The following is a 20,463-nucleotide window of genomic DNA, read 5'->3' as shown; positions in this document are numbered from 1 at the left end:
ACACAAAACTACTCTCAAGTTAATTTTTTTAAACTCTTAAATTAACAACAGTAATTCAAGAAAACTATTTGGTCAATTAAATCAGTTGCATCTATGGGGCTGTGGAGTGAACTCAACCTTATTCGTTTTTACCAACTTCCCATTCAACTTGTTCTGAGGACAGTTTTTTATGCACTCCTGGCTATAATCTCACATGGGTTCAATAGTTGTATGTGTCACTTATAAAATAGAGAACCCAGACCCATCCAATAATAATTTTTTTAAAAGTATAGCTGGATGTGCATGTATATGTATTCCATACACATCAAACCCCTTCATGTCTCTCACTGCACTGTGTGGTAGAAAAAACCCTAGAGACCGGGGTTCAAGCTTATGCTCTGCCCCATGTCCCATGGTGTATAAGGGGAACGGAAGACACATGGCCTCATTAGGCCTCAGCTTCCACACCTGTAAGATGAGGATGACACCAAGGCACACTCTGTAAGGTTGATCTCAGAAAGAAATATAATGGTGTCTGCAGAGGTACCTGGCACACGCAGAGAAAGGACCCCATGAATGTCCATCATTTCTCATCTATGAGAGGGAAGAGGAGTACTGGCCTTGAGTGTGTGAAAGCATCTGACAGGACTCCACAACCTCCCCTGCCTTCTCTGCAAAGAACACCCTCAGGATCCTCGACCTGTCTCTGTTTTCGAAATCGACTCCTAGAAAGTTGACCTGTGCACAAATGCATGATGTAACTTTGCAAATTAAATGTGTAATGCTTTTAGAACAACGATGCCCTTTCCTCCCCTGCTCCCCACCACTGGGACCAGGTAATTTGCAGGCGCATCTGTTGTAGGTGTTGGAAATACTCAGAGATATTTTTAGATCCTGGCCTGGGGTCCAAAAGTAAAGAGGCTGGCTCCTGGGACCCAGTGATGCCTGTGGCATCGGTCAGGTAACAGGGGCCAGGGAGGAAGTTCTGTGAGCAGGGTGGACCAGGGCATATGGCCTGAGGCCGGTGGGTAGAGCATCAAGTAGAGAAGTGAAAAGGAACAGGACTGACTCCTATTGGGGCAGTGAAAGGCGGAAGCACCCCCTGTCCAAACACACAGACACACACACACACTTATCAGATCTTACTTAACCAGATATTCCCTAGCTCAGGAAAAGAACTTAACCCCTCTGAGCCTCAGCGACTTCATTTGTAAAGCAAGGAAATGGACCCACTTAGCTCTTCCACTGAGATTGTTCAGGCTGGCAGCACTTTAATTTACAGAGTGCCTGCTGGGTACCCAGCTTTGTACCAGGTGCTGGAGGGAGAGGGTGGAGGATCAAAGAGAAAAAGAGGAGGTGTAATTGTCACTGTTGCCTGAAAGAAGCCATCACTCTTCTGCAAACATTGTCATGCTCTTCACTCTTGTTAGAATAAAATCCAAACTCTTTATCAAGATCTACACAAAACTTTGGGATCCAGCCCTGGTACTTCTGTTAGACAATATTTTCTAATGCTCCTTTGATATCCTGAAACAAAATTCAGAGATTGTATAATTTATCTACACACAAGATGTCTTAATAAATATAATGTCTTAACTATAATATAAAAACGAAATAATACAAGATATATATTTTAATATTATACTAAAGTAGAATTATTTTAATATAAATTAAAACAAAAACCAAAATAATGTAATATACAAACAAAAAAGAAGTAATTTGTCACAAAACAGCATGCATTTCAATGGGTAAATCCTCTGACATGATTCTCTAGTGAACACCAGAAAGCAATCAGGTACCTGTGTTTGGGTGTAAAACCATAGAGAATGCCAAATACAGACTGACAACATGTATGTTGTTTTGGCGATTCAAATACCAAGAGTGATGTTACCATGAGTGACCTGATTTTCCCAACATGGGCAACACTGCTTGTGAGCCTTCTAAACAAAACGCAGTGTGATCTTGCCTTAATTTACATAGTAGTTGCATTCCTAGACAATTCCACATATAATTGAAACTATGCTAAAAAATCACTTTCTGTTTATATGAATAAGAGAGTTAAGTCCAGGCTCAGATTTTCACTAATAGGCCTTTTACCTATGTGAATATCCACCAAGACATCCTGAAGTCAGGCAGGACCCAGGACAGTCCCCGGTTGTGTGGGACTGTTACCTGTACTGCTTGAAACCTTGCATCCTCCCTGGCACCTGCTTACCAACCTACTGCCCCTGAAATATCCTAATAAACTTTAGAGGGCAATACTGCCCCCCTTGGGAACCCCTGCTCTGACTCCTGCCCACCTCCCTGACATTGGATCTGTCCTACATTCCCCTTGTTCACTACATTCCTGGACACCTAGCTTTTCTCCATGTCGCCAGGCACACCAGGGGGCCTTTGCACATGCTGTTCCCTCCACCATGAATGCTCTTCCGCAGATGTGCACATGGGGCCCTTCTCATTAGTCATATCTCAGCTCACATAACATTTCCCTGACAGCAGCTTTCCCTGACCACCCTATCTACAGTAAGGCACATGTTCCCACTCTGCTGTCCTCATCACCTCGTTCTTTTCTTTCTTTTTTTTTTTTTTTGACATGGAGTCTTGCTCTGTCACCCAGGCTGCAGTGCGAGTGCAGTGGCATGATCTCAGCTCACTGCAACCTCCACCTCCCAGGTTCAAGTGATTCTCCTGCCTCAACCTCCCGAGTAGCTGGGACTACATGCGTGCGCCACCATGCCCGGTTAATTTTTGTATTTTTTAGTAGAGAAGAGGTTTCACCGTGTTGGCCAGGCTGGTTTTGAACTCCTGACCTTGTGATCCGCCCACCTCGGACTCCCAAAGTGCTGGGATTACAGGCATGAGCCACTGCGCCCGGCCTGCCTATCACCTCGTTCTTATCCCTCATGTCATATGTCATTGCTGTAATGATCTGTTTCTAGCTTGTCTTCCCCATTAGACTGGGGTCAACAAACTTTTCTGTAAAGGGCTAGATTAGAAATATTGTAGGCTTTACAGGCCATATGATCTCTGTCATGACAACTCACTCAATTCTGCCATGCTAGTTAGCCACAATGCGTGAACAAATGGGCATGGCTGTGTTCCAATAAAACTTTATTTACAAAAATCAAGAGTCAGGCTGCATTCAGCCTGTGGGCAGCAGTTCACCAGCCCCTGCCCTGGACTGTAAGCTTCACATCTGTCTGGCTTGCTCTTGAATCCTTTGGGTCTAACATAGTACAGGGAAGATGGTGAGAGCTGAATGCATGTTTGTTGAAGAAATGACTCTGTTGTCCAGTTGGAGTGAGGAACAAGAGAAAACATGAGAAAGACATACCAATTCTTAGCACCTAGGGAAGTATTTACATGTTGATTGCACAGCCAGCACTGCGAGAGTCCTGAGAAGGAAAGGGCAGAAGAATTCAGGGAGGGCTTCCTAAAGGAAGTGACCCTGAATGGGATGTGAAGGAAGGATGGGATTTGGACCGTGATAATCATGGCATTTACTCGTTCAATCATTAATTCCTCCACTCATTCAGGGACTTTTTTCAAATGTCACATAGGTGTTTACAAAACAAAGATGAACATGCAGTGCCCTCAGGGAAGAAGGAGACTTTGAGCCTGTTGTCAGGACAGTCTGGAGATTCCAGGGACTCTGTGGCCCAGTCACACTTTGGGTGCCTAATGTGTACCAGAGAGACGAGGCTCACATCCCGGACATGGCGCAGTAGTGCCACAATTGGCACTGTATCCCACCAGCCATCCACAGCATCCAACTGGCACTGTGCCATGCCTGTGAATTTAGTGCATGCTTGTTCTCAGTCTCGGCCCAAACCCTCACCCTCCAGCCTAACCCAGTCCCAGGGCCCCAGACTTCTGCACCATCACACCTTAATCACAACCTGCTCTTGGATCCTCCATTCACCCAGTGATATAATCATACACTCTCCCTAGGAAGGAGGTACAGTCATGGTGGGTCTTCAGACAGAGGCCTGGGTGGACTTTGAGCCCAGGTGCCCCTAGGTCTTCAGAGCATCATGGCACACCTGCCAGGCAGTGTTAAGTAACTGCGGAGGTACATTTCAGCACCAGGATGGGCACCTTAAGACCATACCTGATAATTCTCTGATCTTTTAAGGAGTTATTTGAAGTTCTTTTTAAAACCGAATCAAGATTATCCCCATTTTTCCGTCTCTGTTGTTCTTCCCTCCAAAGCTGCAGGCCTTGCACCTCTTAAGAACCTCAGAACTGCTTTTCTTTCTCTCTTTGCTTTGGCTTCTAAGAAACTCAAAGCCAAATGCGTAGTTCCCAGTCTTTCTGTGGCCTACCTGTTGTGCAGTGAGTCCTCACTCGAACTTATTTTCCTGCCTTATTTCCCTTACATTTCTGGTTGTACAGGATGCACGTCTACAGGCCAACTCAAGTCCTATCAGGGACAAGCCAGGTGTCCCTTGCGTTAAAAAAAAAAAAAGTTGCAGAATGGTCGCCCTGTCTCCCCACCCCCTCCAACCCTGAACATATTTTATTATTTCATTAATATCGAACTTAATTATTTTGCAATTTAGTTTGATCTAGACAGCCAAGCATTTCATAAACAATACATTTTATATCTGCTAATGAGGGGTAAAAATAGATCAACTCATTTCTTGACACAGTGTTGATACTGTATCATGAAAGCATCCCCTACAGGAAACTCTCTGCCAGGGCCTCCTCCCTGTCCTAGTCTTGGCTCCGTGTCCTTGCGGAGACCCCGGCCTAATGTGCTCTGTAGGGCAGCGCACGGCATTTCTGCACCCGGGGAGCTGGGGACTGCAGCCCAGAAGTGACTAAAGTGCACACATTTTTTAAATCCCCAAAGGGCTGCTCTTTGTGGAGTGACTATGAGCTGGGCTTTGGGATGGGAGAACCCCTCCTTCATTCCTTTGTTAGGCATTCAATAAATGGAGCACTGGCCGGGCACGGTGGCTCCCGCCTGTAACCCCAGCACTTTGGGAGGCTGACGCGGGTGGATTGTTTGAGGTCAGGAGTTCAAGGCCAGTTTGACCAACACGGTGAAACCTCATCTCTACTAAAAATACAAAAAATTAGCCAGGCACGGTGGTGGGCGCCTGTAATCCCAGTTACTCGGGAGGCCGAGGCAGGAGAATCGCTTGAACCTAGGAGGCAGAGGTTGCAGTGAGCTGAGATCTCGAGCCACTGCACTCCAGCCTGGGCGACAGAGTGAGACTTCATCTCAAAAACAAAAATTATTTTAAAAAAAAATTTAAAAATTAAAAAAAAATGGAGCACCTTTGGGGGCCAAGCATCATGCTAACCACTGGGGAAGCAGGGTAACAAGGTGAAGAAAGTCCATGCCCTCTCGGCCCTCATCTTGCAGTGTAGTGAGACCACAATCAATGAGGAAGCTACCGAATAAACCAGATCTTTCCAAATTGAACTGAGGTAACAGTGAGCAGCCGGCAGGGGGGCGGCTGGAAAGACCTCTCAGAAGAGGCAGCATCTGAGCTGGCCATGAGAAGAGGAGGGGGAGGCTGCAGTCATGGAGAACCACAGCAGAAGTCCAGAGCAGGAATGAACAGGGCACACAAAGGCACCGCAGCCTAGAGGCCAGTGAGGCTTCCACCTGGCCTCCACCAGGAGGCTCGAGGGTGGAGAGGCAGCCTTCAAGATGCCTGGGAAAACTGCTTGCAGCCTCTGTGAATGCATCTACGGTGACAAGACAATGTCACCCCACTCACAAAATGGTGATGCTAGACATTGAAAGAATCAAAAGAGAGAACAAACAAAAAGTGGGGGTAGAAAATGGGGCCAGAGACTCCCTTCTAAATAAGCCAGCGGCCCCCGTGCCAGTGGGCACTGTGGAGATGCCAAAGCCTCCAAGAGTCTGGTCCCTGGCAGGGCCATCTGCGGACCCCAGGCCTCCCCGCAAAGCCTAGCCTGGTGGCTCTGTGTGGTTTGCTGGGCTGTCGAGGTGACCACAGAGCTGCGTTGAGAATCGCAGACGATCTTTTCTTAGCTGACAGGTGAAAGCTCTTTTCTCTCTGCATTTAGCTTGAGATAATGCTGTTCTGGGCCCGCCTAGGAAGAGAGAGATCTACTTGACAAACAGCAAGGGCTTCTCGCCCCATCCATGAGGGGGTGATGCTTTCAAACCCGGCAAAAAAGTCCTCCATGCCAGCAATCTCGGGGCGTTCATATGAGGCCTGCTGGCGACGTCTGAGCACCAAGATTACACAGCGACAAGCCGGGAAAGCACAAAACTCTACCTTGCCACCTTTTTAATGAGTAAAATCCTCTGGCTGCTGCCCGGGCCCTCAGAGACCAGCTATTAATGAGCGCTTAGAATAGACCGTGCCTGTTTGATCCGTGTACGGTGGCCTGGGAGAGACACTTCAATTTCCATTTTACATCTGCTGCCATGTTCAAGTGTCTCCTTAAGGGCAGGAAAACACTTTGCAAATTTTGTCTTTAAAGAGACATGTTCAAAGAGAGCATCCTCTCCCCGCAGCCACATTCTATATGTGAGCACTTTTCAATTTTCAAAGTATATATTTAGATTATGTATATCAAAACCCGAGAGACGCCGCCAGGCCACAGGGCCTCCGCTGCACACACACTTCTCTTCCTGCCTCTTGGGGCGGCGAGAAGAGGGCTTTCCGGGTTCGTCCTCAGTTCTGTGTCTTCACTCACCGGGATGGGGATGGGTGCAGGAGACAGGGACAGCTGGTGTTTCGTTCTGACTTGCAGATCTTGGTCCTAGGCCGGCAGGCAATGTGGACCCTACCTTGAGTACCATGATTTCCAGACACTTCATCTGCAGTTGGGAGTCAAGGCGCCCAGGAAGGGAGGCTGGACTGGGTGCCCAGATGGGCACAGCAGGGCCTGGAAAGGAGGCATGGGTGGCCTGAGTCTGCCAAGGGAGTCGGGGAATGAGGCTACATTCAAGATACAATTTTCCAGGGGTCTTTCCAAGATTAGAGGAAGATCCAGAGTGGAAAAGAAAGGAAGAGGTGGAGGCAAGAAAAGGGCTTTAGAAGAAAGTGTATGCTTGGAGGTCTCAGGAATGCCCCTGTTGTCACAGGGGACCATTGTCAGCCATGTGAGGTGAGGGTGAAGACAGTAAATGAACTGAGGGGTTGTGCAGTATGCTGGAAAGCATTCTCTCCAGCTCTGGAATTTATCAGCTGTGCAATTTGGGGCAAGTTGCTTAGCTTCTCTGAGCCTCCACTTTTTACTTGTAAAATGGGATCATGATCCCTCAACCTGCAAGACTGTTATGAGGGTGACATGCCTTGCCACATGTACAGTGCTGGTCTATGGATGGTGCTGGCTCAGTGGTGTCTGTGTTTGTGTCTATAGACTAATCATCATCAGAGAGCAGCTCAGAACAGGAAATCCATCCTCCAGTCAGCCTCAGAAGACTCGCAGGATAAATGTGTCATGAACAGGAAAATAAATTCAGAGAAGTAAAATTTATCTATATTTTGAAAGGGGACATTCTGGGGTGAAAGCTGCTGACAGTATGAATTGCTATTGATTTCATCATTGTTGCCACCTCCAGAACAGATGGCCGTGAAAGCACCGTAAGCCTGTTGCATCGCAGGCTGTTTCCAGTGATCTCAGAGTGTTACAAAACTCATCAAACCTGAGTTTTCTCTGGTTCAAAATACCACCATTCTCCATCACCAAGACTTTGGCAAGTAAGAGAGCTGGCACAGAATCTGGCATTGCAGAGCCTTCTCACTGCTCCTCCAGGATCCGATCTCCCATTCTTCCGCCATCGAGAGCTCCTCTATTCTACAGTCAGTGATATTTCCAGTCAAAGACTCTACTGCCCAGCCCCTTCTACAGCCAGGTGTGGCCACACGATGAAGTTCTGGCCAATGAAACATGAGAAGCTAGTAGGGAAGGACTTCTGGGAAGGTTCTTTGAAACGGAGAAAACACAACTGGAGAAAGTCCTTTTTGCTTTACCCTCTTCCTCCTTCCCATTACCTGGAATGCAGACACAATGGCTGGAGCTGCAGCAGGCATCCTGAAATACTGAGGACAAAAGCCATATGTTGGGAATGGCAGTGCAAGAGGAGAGACACAGCCTGGGCCCAGATGATTGTGAAGCCACCACACCAGCCTACCCAGGACTTCTTCAATGCAGAGGGGAAGTCTGTCTGCATTTAAGCCACTGTTTCCTGGGGTTTCTGTTATGTGCAGCTCAGCCTGATCCTAATATACACACTTATTTACTCGAGGCTGGTGGTTGTGTCAAAGAGGAGCTCTGGGTCCCTGGCTACCAGTCCATTCTCAGCAAGAGACACAGTGGGGCATGGGGAGGAAGGGGGCAGAATGTCCTGGTGCAGGGTGAGGGTTCTAGTACCTACGCATCTTGGCTGGTGCTAAACCTCAGGGTAAGTGACCCATTTCTCCCTATTTCACCTTCTAGAGACCTCCATTCCTTCCAGCCAAAGCCTGAAATCTAAGAGAAATAGGTGCCACAGGAAAGGAGCATAAGTCAAAATGAACCCAGGGTCCTACCTCTGATTCTTACAAGCTGTGTGGCTTTGGGCAAAAGCCTCTTAACCCTTAAGCCTCAGTTTTATCCTCTGTAAAATGGGAATCATAATAACACCTACCTCAAAGGGCTGCATGGATAATGTAAGTAAAATGCCTGGAATTCAGTTCTTAAAAATAATAGCTGTTATTATTACAGATTCATTATGAATTGACAAAATTATTTTCAGAGAGAGGTCTTGGGGCAATGGCATGTCCTCTCTGTAAATGCAGAAGGTAGCAATGCTTAGGCATGGCCCTGTGTCTTCCAGGGAAGGTGGAATCAGTTCTTCTGCCAGGAAGGTCTGTTCCAAACTGTCTGAGAACTGGAAAGAGGACAGAAATGGGAGGGAGGAGACTCAGCTCCTGTCACTGACTTTGCACTAACTAGCTCTTTGACCCCAGACAAGTCACCTACTCCTTCTGAGCCTCAGTTTCCCCACCCATGAAATGAGGATGCCAGACTCCATTTCTGAGGTTCCTTCCAGCATCAAAGTGCAGCAATTCCATGCATACAGGCAGCCTGGAGAACCAGGATCAAAACAGTCAATCTGCCTGCTCTCGCTTTGACCTGCTGGAAGTCTTAGCCCCAGCCTCCTCAAATCTGCTAATCATTTTCCAATGTTCTTTCCTCTTGTATTCCAATCGTATTAAGGGCCTGATCCAGAACAAAGCATCCTTTCTGCAGACACTGAGGCTTAATCTAAGGACTGGGTCAAGAGGAGACTTGAGAGAGTAGTTTGTTTTACTTCATGAAAATTTCCTGTAAAAATTCGGATGTGCAAACCTAATACATTGGGAGACTATTGGTTTCTAACGGAGTTATCTAGAAATACAATAAATTTGCTCTTCTAAGAGTCTCCCACACAGATGATGGGAAGGAAATTTGGCAGAGTGCCTGGCTACCATGCTTGAGGTCCTGAACTAGATATTTAATACATGTCATTTAATCTAACCCTCTCCATAAGCATCCATCAGGTAAGCAATGCCATCCTCATTTTGCCAATAAGGTAGAGGGACAGTGAAGTTATATATCTTTTCCTTAAATTAAGGACACAGAGACAACAAGTGGTTGAGCCAGGACAGATTTTATCTAGGTTGTCACCACTGTACCATAATCTCGAGGCCTGAAAGAAAATGGCAAAATATGGGAAGATGGCTAGGCCAGGTATCAGAATAGTTTTGTCCTAAAACCAGCTGCCACTGGCTGGCGTGTGACACTGGGACAGTCACAGAATCTCTCTTTGCCTGAATTTTCTCATGTGTCAAAGGTGCATATTGGGCTGGACACAGTGGTTCACACCTGTAATCCCAGCATTTTGGGAGGCCAAGGCGGGTGGATCACCTGAGGTCAGGAGTTCAAAACTTGCCTGGCCAACATGGTGAAACCCCATCTCTCCTAAAAATACAAAAAAAATTAGACAGGCGTGGTAGCGGGTGCCTGTAATCCCAGCTACTCAGGAGGCTGAGGTAGGAGAATCACTTGAACCGGGGAGGCAGAAGTTGCAGTGAGCTGAGATTGTGCCATTGCACTCCAGCCTGGGCAACAAGAGCAAAACCCCATCTCAACAACAACAACAAAAAAAAAAAAAAAAAAAAAAAAAAAGAAAGTGCTGATATTGGACAGATCAGAGCCTGCATACACCTGCTAGTAGATCTCCAAGCTGCCACAATGCCTCCATTCCACTCTGAACTCAGTGTATACCAGGACCACCAAGTAGAGAGCAGGTAGCCATGGAAACAATGCCTTGATGCCTGCTCTGCTTGGGATCCTCATAGTGAGCACATCTCCCCAACTGAAGGCTGGGGAACTTGCCTTCATTCTGCCTTTCCCTGGCCCTCTCTGACCACTCTGGAAGCCTGCGCATGTCTCCATTGGGTTTCCAAACCCAGGCAGATCTGCTTACAAATCTGAATGTGCAACATGGACTCTGGGATCATTGAGGGCCTCTTTAAAGGTTCTCCCCAACCCCCATTCTATTTAGAGGCTGTCTTCACCCAGTGGTTCCATCAGTAGGTGGGGCCCCTCACTTCCATTAACGTTCACCTGCATCAGCCATGCAGTGCCAAATGATGGAACTGCTTCCTGACATCCTGTGAGGCTGTTGCAGCATATAGATGATGTTGTTGTAAAAAATTTAACAGAACAACAATTGACACTCGAAGGCTTTTGGATTCGCCAATGAATCTGATGCCCACGTGTTGCCAAAAGCATTTATTGTCTCATAATTTGATTTACTTTTTTCCATGCTGCTCCTAGGGCCTGCAAGTAGGGGCAAAATGGCTGAGGCCTCCAGATGCCATGGAGGCTAATAAAGTGTGCTGTGCTCCCAGCATGCTCTCTGCTGTCAGAAACCGGCAATTAACTTAATAGGGTTCTTGAAATGGAGTCGATCTGGGAAATGTGGTATGTGTTGACACTCTCCTGCTGATCCAAGCAGCCTGCCACCATTGACTTGCAGGGTCTGTTTGCTATTTGAATTATTTAGGAGCTTGTTATGTGAATTAAAAAGCAGCACTTTGCAGCATTAAGTCTAATATTTTATGATCTTCAATTGATTAGGTGGGCTTTCAGGATTACATGGAAAGGTTAAGATAAAACACGCCTCAGACAGGCGGCTTTCACCAGTCTGCTTTGCTTTTCAAAAACCTAGATGAAAACCCAAAAGCGGTCTGCCTCCTTTTCCCTTCCATTCGAGTCTTCTGGAACCTGTTTTTTTTGGGGGGGGCCATCAGGGAGCTTTATCGCCCTGAGGATACCAGGTGTCCTGAGTTCTTAGGACTAAATGGAAGCTGGTCCCCTATTTCTCTACCTTTGTCTCTTTCTTGGCCCAAAGCTACCATTGATGACATCATGCCCAGAAGGACTGCATTCCAGGCCTGGGCCTGCAAAGAGGAAGCCCTGCAGTGGGTCCCAGTCACTCACTTGGACCTGAGATGGGCACCACTGCCATGCCTGCCTTTGGCCAGGCACATAGCATAGGTAGCACATGCCCCACACAGCACACAGACCACCAAGATTCAGGGGACCTCCCTCTGCCATGTGTGCCAGCTCATGCTCTCCCTGTCCTGCCAGGTCCCACTATCTTCTCCCCTGGTCAATGACAATGGGATTCTCCTGGGCTTCTCCCACTACTCCCATTCCAATCTGCCTTATGTTTGCAGTCAGAAGGATTTTTCTAAAACTCAGCTCTGGCCACGACACTCCCCTGCTCAAAAACCTTCATTGGTTCCCAATTGCCTGTTAAGTATACACTCTTCAACCTGGCCCAATCTCTCTTTCTAGCCTCATCTTCTATTGTTCCCATAAAAACCAGCCAGAGAGAGATGCTCACTATTCTCAAAACACACCTGTGCTTTCTCAACTCTGAAGAATTGCTTGTGGCATTCACTTGGTGCATTATGCCTGATATGGTTTGGCTGTGTCCCCACCAAATCTCAACTTGAACTGTCTCTCCCAGAATTCCCAAGCGTGGTGCGAGGGACCTGGGGGAGGTAACTGAATCATGGGGGCCAGTGTTTTCCATGCTATTCTCATGATAGTGAATAAGTCTCATGAGATCTCATGGGTTTATCAGGGGTTTCTGTTTTTGCTTCTTCCTCATTCTGTCTTGCTGCCACCATGTAAGAAGTGCCTTTTGCCCTCTGCCATGATTATGAGACCTCCCCAGCCAAGTGGGACTATAAGTCAAACCTCCTTTTCTTCCCACTCTCAGGTATGTCTTTATCAGCAGCATAAAAACGGAGTAATACAATGCCTCTCTTTTCACCTATTAAAATTCTACAAGTCCTTGGTAATTAGAAAGAGTAAAGAAGTATATAATATAGCTTACTGTGTTTCACACACTTTACATGTTAATTCACTCATTTAATCCTCCTGCTCATCCTATTAGGTAGGTACTTTTATCACCTCCATTTTATAGATGGTAAAACTGAGACTCAGAGGTTAGATAACTTCCCTGAAGTCATTCCACTAACAAGTGACAGAGCTGGGATTCAAATCCAAATAAACAAGGCTCATCCCAATCCCACTTTCTGGGTAAAGCCATCTCCACCCCTACCCTTGTGGCCTCTTTTTCCTTTGAGGACAGCTGCATCTTCCTTTCCATGGCACTGACTTATTTGGGCTGGAAGTGGAGGTACACAGCCCCCTCTCCACCAGGATGCCAATGCTTGAGATAGTCGAGCATCCTGCACATTGTCACAGGGCTGCGGGCCAGCGTTTGCACACAGTAGGTGCTGGTTCACGCTGACTGCAGGAGGGCTCCCACCCAAAAGTTCCCGCCCCTAGAGGAGCACCTACTTGGTCCTTGATGCACTTTCCAAGTGGCAGGAGTAGGCATTGCAGGTGCCAAGGGAGTGAAAGTGCAAGCTCTAAAGGCAGAGGATTTTGAATTTGAATCTAGGCTCCACGTCTCCTGACCTACAAAAACTTGTTTTTCTCACCTGCAAAATAGTGGTAACAGAAGTCCCCACTCCATAAGGAAATTATCAAAGTGAAATGAAATAACTCATTGAAAGCACCTAACATACATTGCTCCCAGCACACAGTTAAGGGCCAGGAAATGCTAGCCGTTATGACCAATGGATTGACCCAAGCTGTTTGCCTCCTCAGCTCTGGGACCCTGGGCCTGGCATCTTCACACCTCCTCCTCCTCACCTACAACATAGGCTATTTAAAACTCACCTTATAGGATTGAGGGGGTGGTAACAAACTAAGAGAAGGGACGGGAACAGAACAGGCATTCGATATGTTACATTATCTTTTATTAACTTAAACCTCACTCAAGCTGAGGAATTTAATTTTTCCAGAAGACCATCAGAATTGTCCCTGATCCCTGAAATCAACAACTCTGCGCAAAACAAATGATGTCTGCCGTGCACCCCAACCCTGCAGCAGTCAAGGGGAATGATAACAGCACAGCTTCAGCCTCTGGGGAGTGTGGGATTGAACGGGGAGGCAGCACTGAGAGAGCCCATCTCACCCAAGGCAGAACCAGGGCAGGGCTGGATGGGGAGGAGGGGGCTCCGGAGCAGAGTCTCAAGGGCTCAGTTGGGAGGAGCTGCAGTCTGCCTGATCCTCTAACCTGTGATCCATTAAATCTATTGGGTGTGCCATGAGGCTGAGAGCAAGCACTTTGGCAACTGCGGCACAAAGGAGAGTGTCAATGTGATTAGCGGTGCCTTTGTAGGAGACCTGTGCCCTGAAAGGCCAGCTGTCACTAAAATTCCTTAGGTAAGGGGCTGTCTTCAGAACCTCTCTGTTGCAGGGAGACCCTGAAGCCAGGAAGCTGCTCTCAGGAATTGTCTCACTACCATCAATAACAACTGCTGAGTCTTGCTTTTCAAGGCAGTGAGGGCCTAAGAGGGCTGGAACCAAGAAGACTCTAAAATACATGCAAAATCTTGAATGCATGTAAGTAGGTGTGTACACTAGATACAAGTTCTATAAAATTCAGTGTTGTCAGGACAGGCTTACTGCTAGCTGCAATAACAAATACCCTGTGTGTCTCAATGGTTTCATACAAAGTGTCCCAGTCCAAGCAGGCCTGCAGGGAACAGGCAATGAAGGGCAGGGTTTTCCTGGCAGGGGCTCCAGCATCTTCGACACATAGTTCCCAAGGTCCTGCTGAGCATTGACAGTCAGTTGCCAGATGGAGGAGAAAACAAGCAAGAAGGATCTTACAAGAAATTTTAGGGGCCAGGCCTGAAAGCAGCATATATTATCCCTGCCCACATTCCATTGGCCAGAACTCAGTCACACGGGGCTCTGACTCCAAAGGAGGTTGGGAAATGTCTTCCTGCACACCCAGAAAGGAAAGAAAACTGGCTTGGAGAACACATCAGTCTTTCAAAAGGGCTTGGACAGGGAAAAATGTTAAAAGGGCGAGGAGATGAAGAAGAATGATAAGCAGTATTTGCTTTATGTACACTATTTAGTCCTATCAGTAATTGATTTTTTAAATTTTATACCCATTTAACAGATAAAGAAACTGAAGCGCAGAAAACTAGGTCACTACCTGAGATCACACAGTGGTAAGTGGTGAAACCAGGAATATACTTCTGGCTCATCTCTTGTCAACATATAGTTGAAAAGGCATTCCACTTTGTGACTGTTTTGTGTTATGTATTTTGAATGGAAAGGCAAATGTGCATAGAGAAGATAATGTCAAGCTGATATTTTGGGGTCAGCTAATAGTTATTGCCTGCTTATTCTGTGGCAAACGCCATTCAAAATGCTTTTCTATATATTGCATAATTGACTCCTCCCAATCCAGTTATGACCTTACCTTTATGGATGAGGAAACTGAGGCATAGAGAAATAATAATTTGCTCAAGCTAGTAAGCAAGGAATGGGGCCTCCATCCCCAGTGGCTACACTGAGGAGTCCTATAGTGTCTCCTCATTCCCATTCTTGCACTCATTCAGCATGGAGTTGCTCTTGGTCACCCATGAGTTCAAAGCAAGCAGTGAACATGCCTTCGTCGTCCTCATGCCCCATCATACAGCCTAAATCGGCCTCCTTGGAAGTCATGGTCTAAAGGCAGGAACCCTCCCAAGGGCATATTGGCATCCCGGTAAAGTCACCAGTCACTGGTAACCTGAGCACCATGCCAGGGCCCAGCAGCCCATTTAGGGTGGCACCACAATCCCAGAGGCAGCTGACATCCCCTTCACAACCTTACTAGATTCACCCAGTGGCTTCATGAAGGGAGTATTTTTACTATTTCGGACCACCCTGTCATTTAAGCCAAAATAAATTCAGCCCCTGGGGCCAGAGGCAGGTCTGATGTGAATGTGGAGGGAAACCCAAGGCTACACCGCCTGTCGAACACATGCCATCCTGGCCCTCCAAGGTGTTGCTCACATTGGGGGAGGTCCAGGCCCACAGCAAGCACCTGGGACGGAGCGTGTTCCCTTACCTTGCACCTTGCTCAAGTCCAGGATGTTGACCACAAGCCTTTAACACAAAAGCAGCGAGCTGCTGGGTAGGTGGACAGGTTGTGGAATTGGCCGCCAGACACTCAACAGGGGTATTATGTGGGTGGTAGATGCCCTAAGAATAGGGAGGGCTGGGCTGGGCACGGTGGCTCATGCCTACAATCCCAGTACTTTGGGTGCCAAGGCGAGCAGATCACCTGAAGCCAGGAGTTCAAGACCAACCTGTCCAACATGGTGAAACACCATCTCTACAAAAATACAAAAAACAGCCAGGTGTGGTGATGCGCACCTGTAATCCCAGCTACTCAGGAGGCTGAGGCACAATAATCATTTGAACCTGGGAGGTGGAGGTTGCAGTGAGCTGAGATCACACCCCTGCACTCCAGCCTGGGCAACAGAGCAAGACTCTCAAAAACTAAAAATATTTAAAAAACAAAACAAAACAAAAAAAACAATAGGAAGGGCTGAAAAACATGAAAGTGCTGAGGTTGTGGGGAGGAGTCACTCAAGATATATGTGCAGCTAAAGCAGAAAGTTCTGAAGCAGAAGAGAAAGGCAGCCTTCTTCCCAAGCTGGTGTGAGGATTCTGCAGAGCTGCAACAAAGCTGCGGGGATTGGAGTCAGCTGCACTTGGTTCAGAGACCAGCTCCTCTGTTCATTAGCTCCAGTTCTTTCACCTTTCAATGTCTTGGCCCATAAAATGGATGCAATTTCAGTTTCGACTCCCAGGGCTGCAGAAGGCCCACTGGGGTTGACCACATAAAGCACCAGCACCAGGCCTGGCCTGCAGGCATCTGCAAGTGTTGACCCAGGTGCCTTTGAATCCAGTCCTTCTGGAAAAAGATTTTTTTTTTTAAGTAACAGATTTAATTCTCTAATAATCTGCATCATCAAATGAGACATCTCATTGTCTTATTTTTATAGCCGTTTTGCAATTTTTAAAAATCACTTCTTCATTTTCCGTGGGCCATGCATCCTGAACTAGAGGGCATGAACTTTGAGGTGGGCCCAGCCTGGACCAGAGCCATGGAACTCAGTGTTTCTGAGGTCAGCAGTTTGCACTTCACAGAGCGCTTCCCTGTATATTATCTTCTTTAATCCTCATTCACGGTGGCCCTGGGGGGCAGGTAGAGCTGACCTCATTACCCCCGTTTACAAACAAGGAAATGGAGATTCCCCAAGGGTTTCAGTTAGGAAGCAGCAGCTCTGGGGCTCTAAGCCAGGTCTTCGAACTCTAAGCACAGGGTGTTTTTCGTAACACCTGAGCAATCAGAGACTCAGCACCCTCTGGGCTGCCTGCACATCAGCACGTGGGCACCATGACTCTCCCACAGAGGCCTCACGCAGGATGAGGGTAACAGCAGGGACCCTGGAGCAAAGGGTCTCCGAGTTCAAGTCCCAGCTCTGCCAGTTTCTAGCCCCGAGATCATGGCCAAGCAGCAGGATCTGCCTCACCTATAAAATGGGGGTGATGTTACTCCCCACCACCTAGGGTTGCCACAAAGATTTCAACAGCTAATAGTATGTGTCAGCCAGTTAGAACAGGGCCTGGTATGTAGTAAGAGCCGTAATATATCACTACTGATCTTCTATGCAGGGAGCTACCCCCTCCCACCCACCTTCTCTGTTTGCTTCTGTGGCTTTGTGCCCCAAGAGGGCTGAGGCTGTGTCCTATCCCTTTTGGGGACTGAAACAGAGGGGCAGTGCAGCATGATGGTTAGGAGTGTAGGTCCTGGTTCCAAGCCCAGATCCTGCAACCTCCTGGCCATGTGATCTGTTTCTGTGTTGAGCCTCAGTTTCCTCCTATAAGAAGGGGACAATAAAAGAACCTATTTGTGAGTATTGTATGAAGTCATGTAACACACATGAAGCACCTAGAACAGTTCCTGGCACATGGGAAGTGCTAAACAAGTGTTAGCTATTATTGTATCTGTGTCCCCAGCACCCACCACTGTGCCCAATGGTGCTAAGCAGCTGCTTTTGGATACATGAATGAGTTGAGTATTTATATTTCTTGTTCTCTGGATAGCAAGAGATCCTCTCCAAATTCTATCCCAAAGATAGGACCCTGGGATGGGAATTGCCACCAAGGATGGTCACTGTGGCCCAGATACTCATTGTTTATAATGATCTCACTGAGTAAATAAATAGCATGAGACAGGAGGCAGGCCAGTTTTGGAAATACTCCGCCCCTGGCTCCAGCCGGGGCACTGAGACACAATGACCCTGGCCAGTTGACTCATCTCAGCCCCACCCAGCCCCTCAGACTCCCTCATTCCGCCTGGGAAGCCTAGCAGGAGCCAGTCTAAAGCAGCTGGCTCTGGGGAGAAGAAAAAGCAGGTGTGAATCTGTGACTAACGCCAAGCCACAGAGGGGCAGTCAAAGGAACAGAAAAGCTCTGACCAAGGAGGTTAAGGACAAAGGCCAGTGCCACATGATGCAGTCACTGGAGTGGGAAGGGCGCATCGAAGGGTAGATAAAGCAGGCATTGCTGCACTGTGGGTGGAGGTCTAGAGGGTTCCTAGGGCCCAGCTGTGCCACAGCCAGCACAGCCCTCACCTGGAGAGGAATCCCAAAGGCCCCTGTACCATCCCTCAAGCCCCATCCTCAGGAAGAGGGAGCTGTGGAGAGAGTTCACAGAAGCTGGCTCCAGCCCACAGTCAGAACTTGTCAGGGTAGAAAGATGCTGACATAGAGAAAAGTCTCCAGTTGTCTGGCATCCTTCTTGAGAACCTAGATTTCTTTAGAAAATTGTTCCTTTAATTTTGAAAATATAATTTCCATGTCAGTGATTTCACTTACAGCCTTGTAAAACAGACTTTGGCACTTAGAAAGGAGGCAGTTCAACCACCACGTTGGTGTGCAGGTTGGAAGGGAAGTGACTCCATTCATCCAGTCCACAGTATTTGAATGCCTACTACAAAGCAGGCACTGATCAAGGTGTTGGGCACCTGTAGAGAGCAAGAACACAAGGTCCCCATTCTCATGGAACTTACATTTTGGGGAGAAGAAGACAGACAATAAACGCTAAGCAAATGGCAACAAACATTCAGATCAAGATAAATATTAGGAAGAAAACAAAGAGCTTTATGAAAGTGAAGGGTGGGATGGCTGATGCTCTCATCCTCTCATCCAGAAAGGATGAGCTGAGGCCGGAAGTAGAAGCCATGACGGGCAGGGCAAGAGCTCTGCCTGCAAGTGCAAAAGTCCTGTGGCAGGGACACGGTTAGGGAGGTCCAGGAAAATGAAGAAGATGGACATGGCTAAGGCGGAGTGACCCCTGCTAATATTTACTGGGCACTGTACCTTGTGCCAGGCCGCATTCTAAGCACTCTATTGGTAGCTCATGAAGTGCTCATAAGGGCCCTTGAAGGTGGGGTTCCGTTAACTCCATTTACAGCTGGGAGGCCAGAGAGGTTAAGGAATCTGCTCCAAGTCACCATTTAAGGACAGGGCAGGCAGGATTCCATCCTGGCATTTCAAATCCAGAGCACTTTAGAGCAGACGCCCCGGCAAAAGCCCGAGAACATATTTCCCATGGGCCTCAGGAAGGAGTTTGGATTTTGTTCCAAGTACAAGGGGAAGTGGTCAGGGCCCACAGTCCTTCAGAGGTCAGTTCAATCGTTGTTAAGCACTCAGCCAGGTGCTACGTTCTATCCCAAAGCCCCTTCCTGCGTGCCAGGCTGCCTGTGGTGAGCCTGGGGTCGGGACCTTCGGCATGCGGCCCTCTCAGCCACAGGCGACCCCCACTTTCCCGGCTGGCCCTCTCAAAGATCTCCTCACCCCCGTGTCTCCTGTCCCACCTGAACTTCTCCCACTTCTGAAAGAGAACTGGTGCCCTGCGCTCGGAGCGGCTCAGGTCTTGGGCTCTGAGAACCCAGGCGCGCCCGGGGATGCGCAGAGCATAGCCCACCGCACTGCGCCCAGAGGGTGCTCGCAGAGGGGCCTCTCTCCGCCTCTCCCTCCGTGGCGCCGCAGTCTCCCGGAGCCCTCCGGTGGATCTCTCGCGGAGCGAATGTTGGCCGCATTAACCTGTTATCAAAGCGCGCCGCATCACCAACCCGCCCGGGGAACTCTTGGCGCCGGCAACTCGGCCTTGTATTTCCAGCGCCATAAGCCTCTAGTGTCCGCAGTGCCCACGCACTTTGCGCCCTGGCTTTAGGGTACAGACGCTGACCCCAGCAGAGACCCTGGCTCTGAGCGAGTTCCCAGCTCTGTGACACCCCCCACCACCCCCCGCACGGTGACACCAGAACATTCCATCCTGGAACGTCGGCGACCCTAGGCTTCCCAGCCTGGTGGTGGCGCAGCCTGATTGGCAGGTTCCCTCTTGGCTGGGGTGGGGGACCCGGGGAGAGTCGCTGTGCACAATTGCTGTTTTTACTCCTGCCATCATTAATTCAACTATTGACAGAGAAAGGAGGGTCCGCAGCAGCTTTGTGTCACGCACTCACTGTAATTTACTTGAAAAGAATTAAATCACAATTACCTGCCATTTGTTTTGCATAAAACGAGCCTGTAATCGCAGAGCGCTTGAAAGGACAACAGCCCCATTGTTGCCATATTAGAACAATATTTCTCAATTTGAAACTTAAAGCATTAGAATTAGCAGCTTTGTTTGACGGTGGCCCAGGGATAGGCAAGACTGACACCCCAGCTCGGACTCCAGACACTACAGTTAACAAGCATAATTTTCATTCGTTGAAGTCTAGACCGATTTTTCAAATTGTTGCACTTATTGTACAAGTGTACCTCCCAAATGTTGGAAAAGAAAATGCAATCTTTTATCTGCTACCTAGCCCAGTTGATAACTTATCTAAATGCCATGAAAATTCCTGTTGCTGGAGTTAAAATCAGAACAAACTGTAATTAACCCACTTGAGACTTGTTTAAATGTCCAAAGAAATCACACTGTTTCTCAAATAAAGTTACTTCTGTTCTCATTTTCTCTCCTTTCAGATACGGTGGTGTAAATATGACTGATTAGCTTTTAAACCAA

General features: G+C 47.8%; 1 long non-coding RNA gene across 1 annotated transcript; it reads right to left on the bottom strand.

Moving 5' to 3' along the window:
- Positions 1-1,219: 1,219 nt before the first annotated feature.
- LOC134807110 (uncharacterized) lies at positions 1,220-19,700 on the bottom strand. Its single transcript, XR_010146748.1, has 3 exons — positions 19,268-19,700; positions 18,267-18,415; positions 1,220-1,506 (listed from the first exon to the last, which is right to left on the bottom strand). It is a non-coding gene; the product is annotated as an uncharacterized LOC134807110 (long non-coding RNA).
- Positions 19,701-20,463: the final 763 nt, after the last annotated feature.

This window comes from Pan troglodytes, chromosome 8 (genome assembly GCF_028858775.2).
Source record: "Pan troglodytes isolate AG18354 chromosome 8, NHGRI_mPanTro3-v2.0_pri, whole genome shotgun sequence".
Lineage (NCBI taxonomy): Eukaryota > Metazoa > Chordata > Mammalia > Primates > Hominidae > Pan > Pan troglodytes.
Note: the sequence above shows the minus strand (reverse complement) of the source record. Positions and strands in the feature narration are given on the sequence as shown.